The following is a 15,410-nucleotide window of genomic DNA, read 5'->3' as shown; positions in this document are numbered from 1 at the left end:
AAATGGTTACTCAAATCTACAGGAACAAATGAAGGAACAAATGGTAAATGAGAAGGCAAAGACAACAAACTATAAATGTATACTTGGCCTCTTCTTTTCTCAGCTTATTTACTAGACATAAAATTATATGCAGCAATAACTGTAACACCGTATGTTTAGAATTGTAACATAGTAAATGTAACGTGTGTAACAATAATAGCACAGAGTGGGAAAGGGGGAATCGAGCTGTAGAGGAGTACTTCTCTATGTTGCTGAAACTAGGTTAGTGTACATGTGAGGTGGATCCTGATAAGTTCAAGCATATATGAGAAGGTCTAGAGCAACCACAAAGAAAACCCCTAAAAAAAAAAAAAACAGAATAAAAAATCATTATATAAGCATTAAATCATTATACTAGAAAACAGTCATTCAATGTGAAAGAAAGTAGTAAAGGAGGAACAGAGGATGATAAAAGACATGAGATTTTATAGAAAACAAAAAGGAAATAGCAATGTAAATCTGACTATACCAATAATAAATTTAAAGCAAATGCATTAGGGGCGCATGGCTGGCTCAGTTGGTAGAGCATGCAACTCTTGATCTCAGGGTCATGAGTTTGAACCCCACGTTGGGAGTAGAGTTTACTTTAAAAAAAAAATCTAATCAAGAGGCAGAGAATGTCAAGACAAGAGAAGACAAGACCCAGCTCCATGTTGTCGATGAGAATAATCACACTTTAGATTCTAAGATACAAACAGGTTGAAAGTCAAAGGTTGGAAAAATACATATCATGCAATTAGCAACCATAAGAAAGCTGGAGTGACTCCACTAATATCAGACAAAAGAGACACCAAGACAAAAATGACTTCTAGACATTATATATTGATAAAAAGTCAATACTCCAAGAGCATATACCAAGTATTAACATGCATACACTTACAGCAGAGCCCCAAATTGCATGAAGCAAAAACTGACATAAGTGAAGGGAGAAATTAGGCAATTCAACAATATAGTTGAAGACTTCAATACCCTAATGGTAATAATAAAAAGAAGAACTAGACAGAAGATCAAAAGGAAATGGAAGTCTTGAATAGCACTATAAACCAACTAGAGCTAACAGGTACATATATATAAAGCACTTGCACAGAACAAAAGCAGAATACACATTCTTGTCAAGTGCACGTGGAACATTCTCTAGGCTAGACCATCTATGAGGCAACAAAACAAACCTCAGTGCACTTAAAGCGATAGAAATCATACAAAGTATGTTCTCTGACCACCATAAAGTGAAATTAGAAATAAATAACAGAAAAAAATTACGAAATCCACAAATGTGTGGAAATTAAACAACACATTCTTTTTATTTTATTTTAACTTTCAAAAAGATTTTATCTATTTATTTGACAGAGAAGGAGAGAGTGAGAGCACAGGCAGGGAGAGTGGCAGAGGGAGTAGCAGAGGGAGAGGGAAAAACTTGTTCTCTCCTGAGCAGGGAACCCAATGTGGGGCTTGACCACAGGATCCTAGGATCATGACCTGAGCTGAAGGCAAATGCCCAACCGACGAGCCACCTGGGTGCCCCACAATACATTCTTTAAAAATATATATATATAGATTTATTTATGTATATATTTATTTATTTATTTATTTATTGGTTGCCTGGGCAGCTCAGTGGGTTAAACATCTTCCTTCAGCTCAGGTCATGATCCCAGGGTCTTGGGATCAAGCCCCCCATTGGGCTCCCTGCTTAATGGGGAACCTGTTTCTCCCTCTTCCTCTGCCACACCCCCTGCCTGTGCTCTCTCAATCTCTCTGTCAAATAAATTAATAAATAATATCTTTAAATTTATTTATTTAAAGTTTATTTATTTAGTCATCTCTACACCCATTGTGGGGCTCAAACTCATAACCCCAAGATCAAGAACTGCACGTTCCTCCAACTGAGCCACCTAGGTGTCCCTAAACAACACCTTCTTAAGCAATGGACCAAAGAAAATATCAGAAGACAAATTACAGTAGACATTGAGATGAATATGAATGAACATGTCAACACAACATACCAAAATTTATGGGATACAGCTGAAGTGGAGGGATATTGACAGCTATAAACACTTACATTAGAAAGATTAAAACCAAAAACCTAACCTTCCACCTTTAGAAACTAGAAAAGCAGGATGAACTAAACCCAAAGGAACTAAAAGGAAAAAATAAAGATTAGAGTGAAAATTAATGAATCAGAGAATAGAAAAGGGATAGGGAAAAATCAAAATTTAAATTTAAATTTTATTTTATTTTATTTTTATTTAAACCAAAATTTATCGCTTTGAAAAGATTAAAAAAAAAAAAAACCCTCACAAAACTGGAAAGTATTTAGCTCAACTGACCAAGAAAAAAGAGCAAAGACTCAATTTCCCAAAAACAGAAATGAGAGAACATCACTACCAAACTTGCAGAAATAAAAAGGATTCTAAGTGTACACTATGAATGACTATGAGCTAACAAGTTAGATGACTTACATAAAATAGAAAAAATTATTAGAAAGACACAAACTACCATAACCAGGGTGCCTGTTTAGCTCAGTGCAAGGAATGCACAACTCTTGATCTCCAGGGTCATGAGTTCAAGCCCCACTTTGGACATGGAGTCCTACTTTAAAAAATGTAAATAAATAAATAAATAAATAAATAAGCCAAGCTACTATAACTCACACAAGAGGAAATAGAAAAATCTGAACAGACTTGTATTAAGAAGAGTTTGAATCAGTAATTTTAAAACTCCTCACAAAGAAAGGCTTGGGATCAAGAGGCTTCACTTTTACAAAGTTCTACAAAAATATTTTTAAAAGAAATAACAATTTTCACAAACTGTTCCAGAAAATAGAAGAGGGAACTCTTCCTAACTCATGTTATAAGGCCAATACTACTCTGACACCAAAATCAGACAAAAACATAGCAAGTGAAGAAAACTAAAGACCAATTACTCTTATAAAACTAGAAACAAGGGGTGCCTGGGTGGCTAAATCAGTTGAATATCTGACTCTTGGTTTTGACTCAGGTCATGATCTCAGCCCTGCGTCAGGCTCCCCACTCAGGAAGGAGTCAGCTTGAGGATTTCTCTCCCTCTCCCACTGCCCTTCCCCCTGCACTCTCTCTCTCTTTCTCTCTCAAATGGATGAAAAAAATCTTTAAAAAAAACTACTAAAAACAAAAATCCTCAACAAAATACTGGCAAACCAAATCCAGTAACATATAGAAAGGATTATACACCATGACCATGTGGGATTCACCCCAAGGTTACAAGGTTGTTTCAACATCCAGAATTCAATTAATGTAATAGACCATATCAGTAGAATAAAATATAAAGCTTGCCTAATGAGCTCAATACATGCAGAAAAAGTACTTGACAAAATTCATTATCCCTGAATGATAAAAACACTCAACAAACTAAGAATTGAAGGGATCTTTCTCAAACTGATGAAGGACATCTGTGAAAAACCTACAACTGATGTCATACTTAATGGTGAAAGATTGAAAGCTTTCCCCCAAAGATCGGGAATGAAACATGGACGTCTGCTCTTGTCACTATTGAATATTTTTAAAAATTGAAACATACTTGACATATAACATTGTATAAATTTAAGATGTATAGCATGTTGATTGGATACATTCATATACTGTAATATGATTGCCATTGTAGCCATAATTGGCATGTCTGTCACCTCACGTAATCATTTCTGTTTTATGCCGGGAATAATTAACATCTGGTTTCCTTAGTAAATGTGATGATTATAATACAATATTGCTGTCTGTATTGACTATACTGAGCATTAGATCTCTAGGACTTATTTAGTTACTAATTGCAAGTTTTCACCCTCAAACCATATCACTTTTATTCAACATTGTATGGACAGTTCTTTTTTTTTTCTTTTAAAGATTTTATTTATTTATTTGACAAACAGAGATCACAAGTAGGCAGAGAGGCAGGCAGAGAGAGAGGAGGAAGGAGGCTCCCTGCTGGCTTTAACCCACTGAGCCACCCAGGCACCCCTGTATGGGCAGTTCTAACCAAGGCTTTGGTGAGAAAAAATAAAAGGCCTCTAGATGGAAAATGAGGAAGTAAATAAAACTATCTCTATTTGCAGATAGTATATATCAAATCTTAAGGAGCACGCTAAAAATATACTAGAACTAGTAAATAAGTTCAGCAAGGTTGTGGACACAGGATCGATGTACAAAAATCATCTGTCTTTCTATACGCTAACGATGAACACACCAAAAATGAAATTAAGAAAATGATTCCATGGGCAGCTGGGTGGCTCAGTCGGTTAAGCGTTTGCCTTCAGCTCAGGCCATGATCCCAGGGTCCTGGCATCAAGCCCTTCATCAGGCTCCCTGCTTGGCCAGGAGCCTGCTACTCCCTCTCTCTCTGTCTGCTGCTCCCCCTACTTGTGCTCGCTCTCTCTATCAAATAAATAAATAAAATATTTTTTAAAAAAGAAAATGATTCCACTTATAAAAACATCAAGAATAAAAAACTTTGGAATATATTTAACAATAGAAGTGCTGACTTGTGGGACGCCTGGGTGGCTCAGTTGGTTAAGCAGCTGCCTTCGGCTCAGGTCGTGATCCCAGCGTCCTGGGATCGAGTCCCACATCGGGCTCCTTGCTTGGCAGGGAGCCTGCTTCTCCCTCTGCCTCTGCCTGCCACTCTGTCTGCCTGTGCTTGCTCTCGCTTCTCTCTCTATGACAAATAAATAAAATAAAAAATCTTAAAAAAAAAAGAAGTGCTGACTTGTACACCAAAAACTACCAAATATTGTTGAAAGAAATTAAAAATCTAAAAGATTAAAAATCATCCCATATTCACACATCAAAAGACTTAGTATTTTTTAGATGGTCAATACTCCTCAAATCAGTGTACAAATTCAGCAAGGATTTGACAGTCCTCTATCAAAAGTCCAGCTGGCTTTGTTGAAGAATTTTATAAGCTGATCCTAAAATTCATCCGTAAATTCAGAGGACCCAGAATAGCCAAAACAACCTTGAAAAAGAAGATCAGAGTTGGAGGATTCACGTTTCCTAATTTCAAGACTTACTCCAAAGCTGTAATAATCACGGGAATGTGGTGCTGGCATAAGGGTAGACATACAGAACAATGGAAGAGTATCAGAACTAAACACTCACATTTGTGGTCAACTGATTTGCAACAAGGTTGCCAAGACAATTCAGTAGGGGAAAGGATGCTGTTTTCAACACATGGTGCTGGGGCAACTGGCTATCTACATGCAAAAGAATAGTTTGGACCCCTACCTCCCACCATATACAAAAATTAATTCAAAATTGATTAAAGACTTAAATGTAAGAGCTGAAAGATCCTTTGAACAAAACTGTTGAACATGGAATACATACGTTTTCACAAAGTAAAAACATCAGGTTTTCAGATTTGTAAGAATTAGTTTCCAATTCCCCAAATATGTACATTCACTTTGTATCTTACCCAAATATGTACAGTCACTTTGTATCTTCCCCAAATATGTACATTTACTTTGTATCTTCAAGTTACTTTTGGTAGACCAGCTGTTTGCCAAACAGGTCCTTTGCATCTGTGAACTCATCATAAAGGATATTCACGTCTAAAATGACCATAATTTTTTATAAAAATTTTTATTTATTTATTCAACAGAGAGAGATCACAAGTAGGCAGAGAGAGAGAGGGGGAAGCAGGCTCCATGCTGACCAGAGAGCCCAATGTGGGGCTTGATCCCAGTACCCTGAGATCATGACCTGAGCCAAAGCAGAGGCTTAATGCACTGAGCTACCCAGGTGCCCCCAAAACGACCATAATTTTTTAAAGTAGGCTCCACTGTGGGGCTTGAACTCATGACCCTGAGATTGAGAGTCAAATGCTCTACCTGATTGAGCCATCCAGGTACCCCAAAAATGTCCATAAGTTTGGAACACCATGAAATATACTGGTCATCATTATACGTCAACCCCCTTTTCCTCAGGGAAAATGGTTTGAAAGCACAGCAGTAACTCGAAATTGCAAAATCAAAGCTGGATCCAAATAAGTTAGAGTTTTCGTAAGAAATTGAGAAAGTCCTGTTTAATTTGACTGCCCTTTTCTGGTGACATTTTATTTTGATGTCTAAAGCCTTCTGATTTCCAAAATTTACATTGGCACTGTCGGCTGAATATGTAGATAGATGAGCAAAATTATACAAGATATCCACAATCTTTTGTTTTATGTTTTCTGCAGTTTCATTATGATCTTTGTAGAAATCAAGAAAATGATTTAAAATTGCTTTTCAAATCAAAGTATCTGAAAGCCAGGAGGAACATTTTTAGTTGCTGTGATTTCACCCATCAGTTGATAGACTGTAGAAAGCATAATCCTTGCTAAGGTCTGACAGAATCAGCTCTTGGAGCAAAATTTCCTCTTTTGTTCAAATACAGGACATTTTCGTTGTGACCTCCGAATCAGGAAATCTAACGTTATTCAAAGAGCAATCAAGAGAATGACGCAATAATGGGTGTTTGTTGCTGTGGGATGCCAAGCAAAATCAGTGGCCGCCAACGTTGACTGAGTTTTCGTGTTCTTTTTGGGAGACTAAAAACTTCAGATTGATGTGTAAGTCCTATGAGTCTCATCCAGAACTTCTGACATTCAGGCTCTGTATGGGCCTTCACATCCCCTTTTCTGGCATGCCTAGTCCCTAGTTCTTTTCAGCTTATTTTTTTCAGAAAGCTGTGTTTTGGTTATTTACCTCCCTAATCCAATTGTATGTATTCTTCCATCTGTCATCAAAATGACATAGTCATTTAGCTTTCTCTTTGGAAGCTTTCTGGGTTAAGCTGGGGTTGGCATTGTGATTGTTTTCAGTTTCTTTATCTGAATACTTAGAATACATGTACAATATCCATAACATTAAAAATTAAAGTAACACTATCTCCACACAAATCACAAGAACTAATCCACAGGCAGTCCAAGACAGCATGTCACAACTCACGCTGGCAATGCTCTTAAGTTGCAAACTTAAGTTGTGTCCTTTCAAGGGAGCAGCAACAGCTATGATCCGCTATCGGGAACTGGAAGTCATGGTCAGGGTTGATGGTGACTGTGGATAGATAATCTAGGCTATATCTATTTGACACTAAAAAGAGTGTTGCTTTCAACTCCTATATTTGGAGCCGTGGTTTGGGTTTCATACCTTTCCCCCCAGACATGAGCAACCATTACCAAAAATGGATTTTTCACGTCCTGGCGTAGAGTTTCCCAGGATTCAGGACTCTCAGTGTTGAAACTGGGACAATACCACGGAAATCAGGATGGTTGGTCACTCTCTTATACCTTTGGTAACTCTCCAGAGTACTGAAAGGGTTGTTTCTGATAGTTTTGTTCAGCATTCTAGTGGTTTTTGGGAGAAGATTTGTTAACCTCCTTCATTCATTGTGTCAGAAGTGAATTGCTCCCACTGTGTATTTTACGTATTATGAGTGTGTCTTTCTCTTACTAAAATGTAAACTCCATGGCAATAGGGAGCTTTGTGTGTTTTGTTTACTGCTCTATCCCCTGTGCTTAGCACATTGTGGGCAAATAGTTCTACAGTAAACGTCTTGATGAATAAATGAATTAATGATATTTGCAGGAGTATGGAAACTACTTTGGAGGAGGGGAAAACTGAATCAGATATGCAAGTCTGTAAGCTAGTGGAGTGGTCCAGATTAGAGCTGGTAGAAATGGTGGAGGAGATTAGGAAAAGTGGACTGATTTTAGAGATGACCAGGAGACACAATTGCCATGATTAATGATAGAGTGGAGATGAGCAGAAGTGATGGGGTAGGGAGCCGAATGGGGGTTGGTATCAAGGATGACTCCTTGATCTCTGGCCTGCAGAACTGGGTGAATAGAGGGGCCGTGCAGTGAGTCAGCTAGCCAATGGTGGACGGGTACCAGCTTTATAGGGAGAAGGTCATGAGTTCTCTTTCAGACATATCAAGTTTGAGATGCCTTTGAGATGACGAAGCAATTTCAAATAGGTAGTTGGCTATATTGTCTTAGAATTCAGCAGACAGATGTTGGCAAGAGAGATGGATGAGTGTGTTACCATGTCCATGGGGGGTAAATAAAGTGATGAGTGTGGGTGATTACGAGGGAGAGTGAGGATAGGACCCAAGATCAAGCTACAGTCAAATCCCCATTGCATTCAAGTTTTCATCAGGATTAAAGAGATTCCTTGATGGGCAACTGATACCCAGGTTTTAAAGATTTTGAAATGCAACAAATAGAAGAGATTTCTAGGTTTTCTCCTACGTTTCCTTTAAGTCTTATTTTTACAGATGTTGTATATTTCAGGGCAATGCTTGGTGTCCATTGGTTATGCCTAAAATTCGGGGTAAGGGTGACTATGGAGGTTTATGGTTCTAACTTTGAAAGTATTTATCAAGCCCTGTGTGCTTATCACTGTGCTGGGTGCTATGGAGAAGGTAAGGGATATCAACTGTGCCTACTCTTGAGGAAGTTTCAAGATGTGGGTGGGAAGAATTGCATATTAAAATCAGAAGAGACCTTAAAGGTCATCTAGTCTGATTCTGTCATGTTTTTCAGAATGTAAAAGCATGTCCCAGAAAGACGAACTGACTTTTCAAGTTCAAAATGAAGTGATAGAGATCTGATTAGAAGCCAGGCCTCCTGATTTCTCGCCTAACCAAGTATGTTACTCTTTTTCACTGAAAAGGATTCATTTAGACAACAAATATTAACTGAGTGCCTACTATGGGAAGGCACTGTTCTAGGCTGTTATGATATGACGTTCCCTTTCCATCTGCATCTGCCTCTGGTGATGAAGAGTAGGATTCAATAAGCAGAGTTGATTGACAACTGGGTGTGGCTTACAGCTGTCTCGTCTGCTTTCCATTCGTCATCTTTTCTTCTCCATGCTTGAAGGAAGAGGAAAGAAGTGGTACATTAACATATGAAGCAATTAGAGAATAATATATAGTAGACAGTATATGATGAGCTGCTGAATTGCACTGCGTGACTCTCTGTGCAACAGAGGCATGGGAGCCAAGGCCCAGAGTAGAAGACAAGGGCCTCAGACAGCAGTCACCGTTGGCGCCACGACATGTTCCTTTGAGAAAGTTCAGCAGATGTTTATTGGATGGGCACTGGGCTAGGTCCCAAAGAGCTCTCTGTCTTCGTGGGAGAGTCAGAAGTATGTGTAATTTCAAGTGATGAGCTAGAGGTCTGGCCAGGATGCTATGGAAGCCTTGGAGGTAAGCTTTACCCAATCGAAGTGTGAGTAAAGCTTCTGAAAAGCTAAGGGCTGACACCTAAAGGGCTTCCTGAAGGCTGCTACATCCTGGCTAGTCCAAAAGGAGTTGTAAAGGAGTCTAGGGAGGCAAGAACAGTAGGAGTGAAGAAACAGAGGATGAAAACAAACAAACAAACAAATAAATTAAAAAAAATTTTAAAAGAAAAAAGAAACAGAGGCTGGATCTAGATGGTATTATGCTGAGTGAAATAAGACAGAGAAGGACAAATATCCTATGAGTTCATGTATATGTGGAATCTAAAGAACAGATCAAATAGACAAAGCAAAAACAGATCCATAAATACAGAGAACAAACTGGTGATTGCCAGGGAAACGGAGGTGGGGATGGGGCAACGTGGGTCAAGGGGGGTGGGAGGTACAGGCTTCTAGTTATGAAATGTATAAGTCATAGGGGTGGAAGGCACAGCGTAGGGAAGATAGTCAGTGGTATCATAATAGCACTGTTTGGGGACAGATGGCAGCTACATTTGTGGTATACACTTGTCAAATCACTATGTCATACACCTGAGTCTAATGGAACATTGTGTGTCAACTATACTTCAAAAAAGAAAGAAAGAAAGACAAGCTTATTGAAATAATAAAAAAGAAACAAAGGCTTTTTGTCTCTCTATTCCACTTCTCAGAAAAACTGGAGATCATTATTAGCTTCTCGTGATAGAAGATTAAAAAAAAAAACACTCTGTATCACCTCCTATAAAAATAGCTCTTGTAGTTATTATTTATTGTGCTCTATGGGCCAGAAAACGTGCTAAGTGCAGTATGTGGATTATCTCATGTAATCCTCAAAAAAAAAAAAAAAAATCCTTGAGAAAGTTACTTCCATCATTCGCAGTTTACAGATGAGGAAATCAAGGCACTAAGAATTTAATCTGAAGTCAGGATTCATGCCCAGGCCGTTCAGGTTTTTACCTCCCAGTATAGTTACACCTCATTGTGAGTATTAGCTCCTTCAAATCTTAGTCATGTGTAATTCTTTCAGATTTTGGACTGATTATCATACTATTTGAGATTAGTGTAGACCTTTCTGGTTTTGTTATTTAACCAACAGCCAAAGTAGGACCAAAAGGAACAAAGATGCTCAAGATCACCCAGGACCCAGTGGCACCTGTCTTCACTAAGATACATGCCGAAGAATGATATTGATCAGAAGGAAGTCTCTCAGGCCTGCAGATGTAACTGACAAAATGCCCAGGAGGTAAGAGTTTATTTTCGTTTTCTGTTTGAAGGCTGTAGGTTAGTGGTTCTCAAACTTTTGTGCATACTGTGGTCTTACCAGGGGAGCTTGTCAAAAATAAATTTGCTGGACCCCACTTCATGTCTGTGCCAGAGTCACTGTAGGGCTTAGGCTGCTGCATTATTCACCAATTTCTGAGATATTTTCATTACATTCCAAATGTACTTGTCCCCATTCTTCATGATATTCCCCTCCCCATTCTCTGTTTCTCCTCTTTTCCGTTCCCCATTCTCCATGGTTTTTCCCTCATTAAATATTTATTGCATATTTACTCTAGGCACATAGTTCTCCAGGCTGGGGATGGAGCAGAGAACATGGCACAACGAAGCCCCTGCCTCGATGGAGACAGATAAAAAACACATAACCAAATAAAGAAGAAGTGCTACCTAGTGATTAAGAGTTTGGCTTCTGGAGTCAAAACAGATGTAGGCTTGACACATGGTTCTTCTTCCTAGGGCAAGTTACTTAATTGCTCAACAGTCTCTTCCTCTGTAAAATGGGCCTAATAATATTCCCTGCCCTTCACGGCTGTTGTAAGGATTGAATAAGATAACGTGCATAAAGCACTTAGCAGAGTGCCTGGTACACTGTCCGCGGAAGTCAGTTAACTCATTATTTTGCAAGCATCAGCACTATAAAGCTTAATTACTTCCCCAATATTGCCATCGATACATTATGTCAGCTTCTGTGTTTATTTAACATCCAATAAACAATGTCTTAGTGATGTCCACGTGCCTCTAAAGCATTTCCCTCTGCCACAGGTCGCTGGTTTCCTAGGCAGATTCTGTACCATACTCAACGTCAAACTGCTTAACAAGGAGAAACATCAGAGCCGGCCAAGGCTCCTAGTTCCTCAGTTAGGTACCCGAGTAGCTCCATAGCCTGGACTACGTAAAGGGTGTTCTAAAACCTCACTAATACACTCAGTGGAAGTTAAATAAACAAACAACAAAAACTAAGTAGAATAGCATAAGGGACCAAATTCTGGCCGCTGACATTAGCAAGTTGATCAATCAGATGATATGGCAGTTAAGGGATACACAGAAAAAATAACCATCCTTCGTATGGGTTGGGGCAAGAATATTCATGTACATCATTATCTGTCCTTGTTCTCCATGACAACTTTGCAAGTAATACCAGTCTCATCTGACTGATGTGTAAACTAAGTCTCCGAGAAGTCAAAAGAATAGCCAAGATCTGGTGTGCCTGGGTGGCTCAGTGGGTTAAAGCCTCTGCCTTGGGCTCAGGTCATGATTCCAGGGTCCTGGGATCGAGCCCCACATTGGGCTCTCTGCTTAGCAGGGAGCCTGCTTCCTCCTCTCTCTCTCTGCCTGCCTCTCTGCCTACTTGTGATCTCTGTCAAATAAATAAATAAAGTCTTTTAAAAAAGAAAAAGAATAGCCAAGGTCACTCTGCTAGTTAGTGACTGGCCAACAACTCAAACACAGGTCTTCTGACTATGCCCCCAAAGTGGGGCTCGAACTTATATGCTTGGGATTGAGAGTCGCATGCTCCACCAACTGAGCCAGCCAGGTGCTCCTACACAGAAATATTTTTAAAAAGGCAGAAGCTGTCTACTTTAAAAAATAAAAAATAAGAAATGTAAGATGTATCCAATATACAAAATGCAAACTTCAGTTCCATATAGGGGATATTGAATTCTTTTTGCACAAGATGCGGTTGTAATTTTACATTTGTTTGTATTACTTGATTAAGGTCTGTCCGCCACTACACCAAAACGGACTACATCCATTTTCATCTAACATGTTGTAGGTGATCAATATGAACTTGATGAATAAATGAATGATCCCCTGGTGTTGATCATAGCTAGAACGGAGGTCACAGGCATGTAGTTGAATTTAGCCTTTGTTTTAGGCAGGAGTAGAAATATTAGAGGTATCTTACACAGAAAAACTGAAGATGGGAAAAGGAATTACTTTTTAGTTGCTGGAAAGGATGACTTTGCTTGTACTGGACTTAGTGATTGAGCTAAAAGGCAGGACCAATCCAAGAAGAGCAGATGGAGTTGTTTACAAGGTGAAGTCTAGATACCATTTCAATTCTACAAAAAAGAATGGAAGGCAGTTTCTTAATGTGTGGATCCTCAACAGATCTGCATCAGAATATCTGGGAAGATTAAGAAGTCATCTTCCTGAACCCACTACAGCATCCCAGGGCTGGGACGGGGGGCTGGTGCCAAAAATTTCTGCATTTTTCACAAGCTCTCCAGGTAATTCTCACTTCCAAATTTTGAGAATTGCTGGGCTGGAATCACAATAGACCTGCAGCAGGTCTAAGACTCTGACTAGGGAAAAGTCTGCATTGTAAGGTAAGAAGAAGGGAAACCTTGCAGGAACAGACTGGAAGCACGGCCAGAGAGCAGGAGTCATGAGTCTCCATTAAGGGCCAAAGAAGGTGACAGTTTAGGAATAAGGAAACTTCACAAAGTGTCAAATGTAAAGAATGAAGATAGAGAAAAGTTGTGAAGATGGAATCCAGATTTTTCTGGGCCTGGACCTGTCCTTCAAGATCCAACTCAAAACATTTCCTCCCCAAGGATGTATTTCCTGCTCCGCTGGACAGAGCCCGTCAATCTTCGTAGTATGTAATTCTATTAGAACATTTTGTCTCTTGTACTGAAATTCGGTTTTTCTTCCTCGTTAGAAATACCAGGTTTTCATCCTCATTAGACTGAGAATTCCTTGAAGGCAGGAGCTGTTTCTTATTTCTTTTCAAATCTCCAGTGTCTGCCATAGTAAAGAGAATAAGTGTGCCCGCTGAACGTGTGATTGGGAAGGAATCGGAGGCTGAGAACACAGTCTGGGAGTGAGGGTAGCAGAATCTTAAGTGTTTGAGGGCAAACAAGAGAAGCGAATAAGTAGAGAAGCAGTTCGTCTAGAGCATGGAAGAGACGTGATTAAAACCACGGCCTTAGCTTTAAAAAGCTGGAAGGACAATTCTCCTGAGTTTTGAAGGAAGCTATAAAGGGTGGGTGTTCAAGGCAAAGTCACTTAGCTCAGATGGTCCAACTCTAAGTATGTCAGGAAGTTAAGGCTTTTGCTGAGAATGAGGTCCAGAAAGTGGGATCTAGAGCCTGAAGAGGGACTGGAAGAGTGTCAGTGGGAGCATGCTGGTGGGTTTATAACAGATGAAGAGATCCTCTGCTATATCCTCAGGCATTGTTAATAGCGTGTTATCACAATCTGACTCTTTTCTGTAGCCCTTGAAATGACAGGCTGCATCTAGTCATGCTAGTCATGCTAACTGAAACTGGCTAGCAGACCTGGGGCCTGAAACTCACAAGGGTTGCTGAGCTCTTCCTCTCTGGAACATTTCCTGCACTTTCTTTCCACCTCTTAAGGCACGTGCTGCAGTCCATCTCCTATCATAGCCATTTGTTTTTTCCTTGTTAGATGGTAAATAGTTGAGGGCAAAGGCTGTGTCTAATTCACTATTGTGTTGTACCTTCGCATAGTGCTTTGTACGTGGTAGATGGAGGATGGCTGTACCAGGCACACACCTTTCTGTAGCATTTATTTCACTATAACCTATTTGTTTGCCTCTTTGTCTCCCTTTTTAGACAATGACCTTGAGGTTAGGGATTGAGTTGATCTGTGTCTCTTTTGTGTTTGAAACTTAGTAGTTTCGCAGATGTGTATTCCGTAAAATCTTTGAAATGAGTGCATTAATGAAAGAATGATAGCAAAATGCCAGGATTCTGGGGGAGGGATCTAAAAAGAGGACATACTGCACAGGCACTACATTTTGTCACTTTCACAATCATCAGTCTCATTCTGACACCAGTAGGTGTGTAAAACTGGTGAAAATAATGCTGGGGAACCTGTTTATAAATACTGTTGGTGTTTGGAACACACATTATGGATCTTATGTAAATTGCCAGCCTCTCCCTTTCACTGTAGAGGGCCTGAGTAAAAGGGCTAAGGGTCCTGTGCAGCTAAATCACTGCTTTGTCCAACCTTATTTGATACCTGTTTGTATGGGATACAATGTTACATGAACATGGTTACTGTTTTCTTTAGGATTACAATTTAACGTTGACATTGCAGGGAAAAATAAAAAGAATGATGAAACAGCATAGTAACAACATTGGGTCGCAACAATGGAAATCCACCACGCCCCCCTCCCCTCTTTTACAGGAAAAATAGCTACATAAAAGACATCTTTAAATTTTCATCTGTTTGTTAGGGCTTTTTTTTTTTTTTTTAACCACTGGCATTTAGTCTGTGAGTGTAAAAGAAAATAACAAAAGCTGACCCTTGCAAAGGGCATACTATGTGCCCCAAGTGTTATTCTACATGATTTACATGTATTAACTCATTTCTCTTACAGCTCTTTGAGACGGTTACCATTGTGATCTCCATTTTGGACATGCTGAAACTGAGGGACAGAGAGGTAATGCAACGTGCTCAAGGTCACAGAACTAGAAGTGGGGGAGCTGGGATTCAAACCCAAGCAGTCAGGCTCCATACATCAAAAAGGAAAGCGCTCCGTGAGCTGTCGCGTTTACCTATGTTGAGTTACAAAGGAAATCACTTATCTTTTTCTGATTATGATAATCTCCGCATTTATAGAGGGCCTGTTATATGCGAGGGACGCTCATACACGCTTAACTTGCATTATCTCATTTCTTCTTCACAATAAACCCGTGAGATCCTATTTTTAATCCCCATCTTAGAGACCCCCCCCCCAAAAAAAATCATTCAGGTACAGAGATGAAAATGATCAGCCCGAGGACTGAAATACGGGCCGACTGACTCCACTACGAGCTTCTCAGTCTCTCCTGGCAGTAAGATGAGAGAACGGAGGACCTCAAAGGGATGCCACGAGAGTACAATGAAATAA

Source organism: Mustela nigripes, chromosome X, assembly GCF_022355385.1.
Source record: "Mustela nigripes isolate SB6536 chromosome X, MUSNIG.SB6536, whole genome shotgun sequence".
Classification (NCBI taxonomy): domain Eukaryota; kingdom Metazoa; phylum Chordata; class Mammalia; order Carnivora; family Mustelidae; genus Mustela; species Mustela nigripes.
This window is presented reverse-complemented; position numbering follows the sequence as displayed.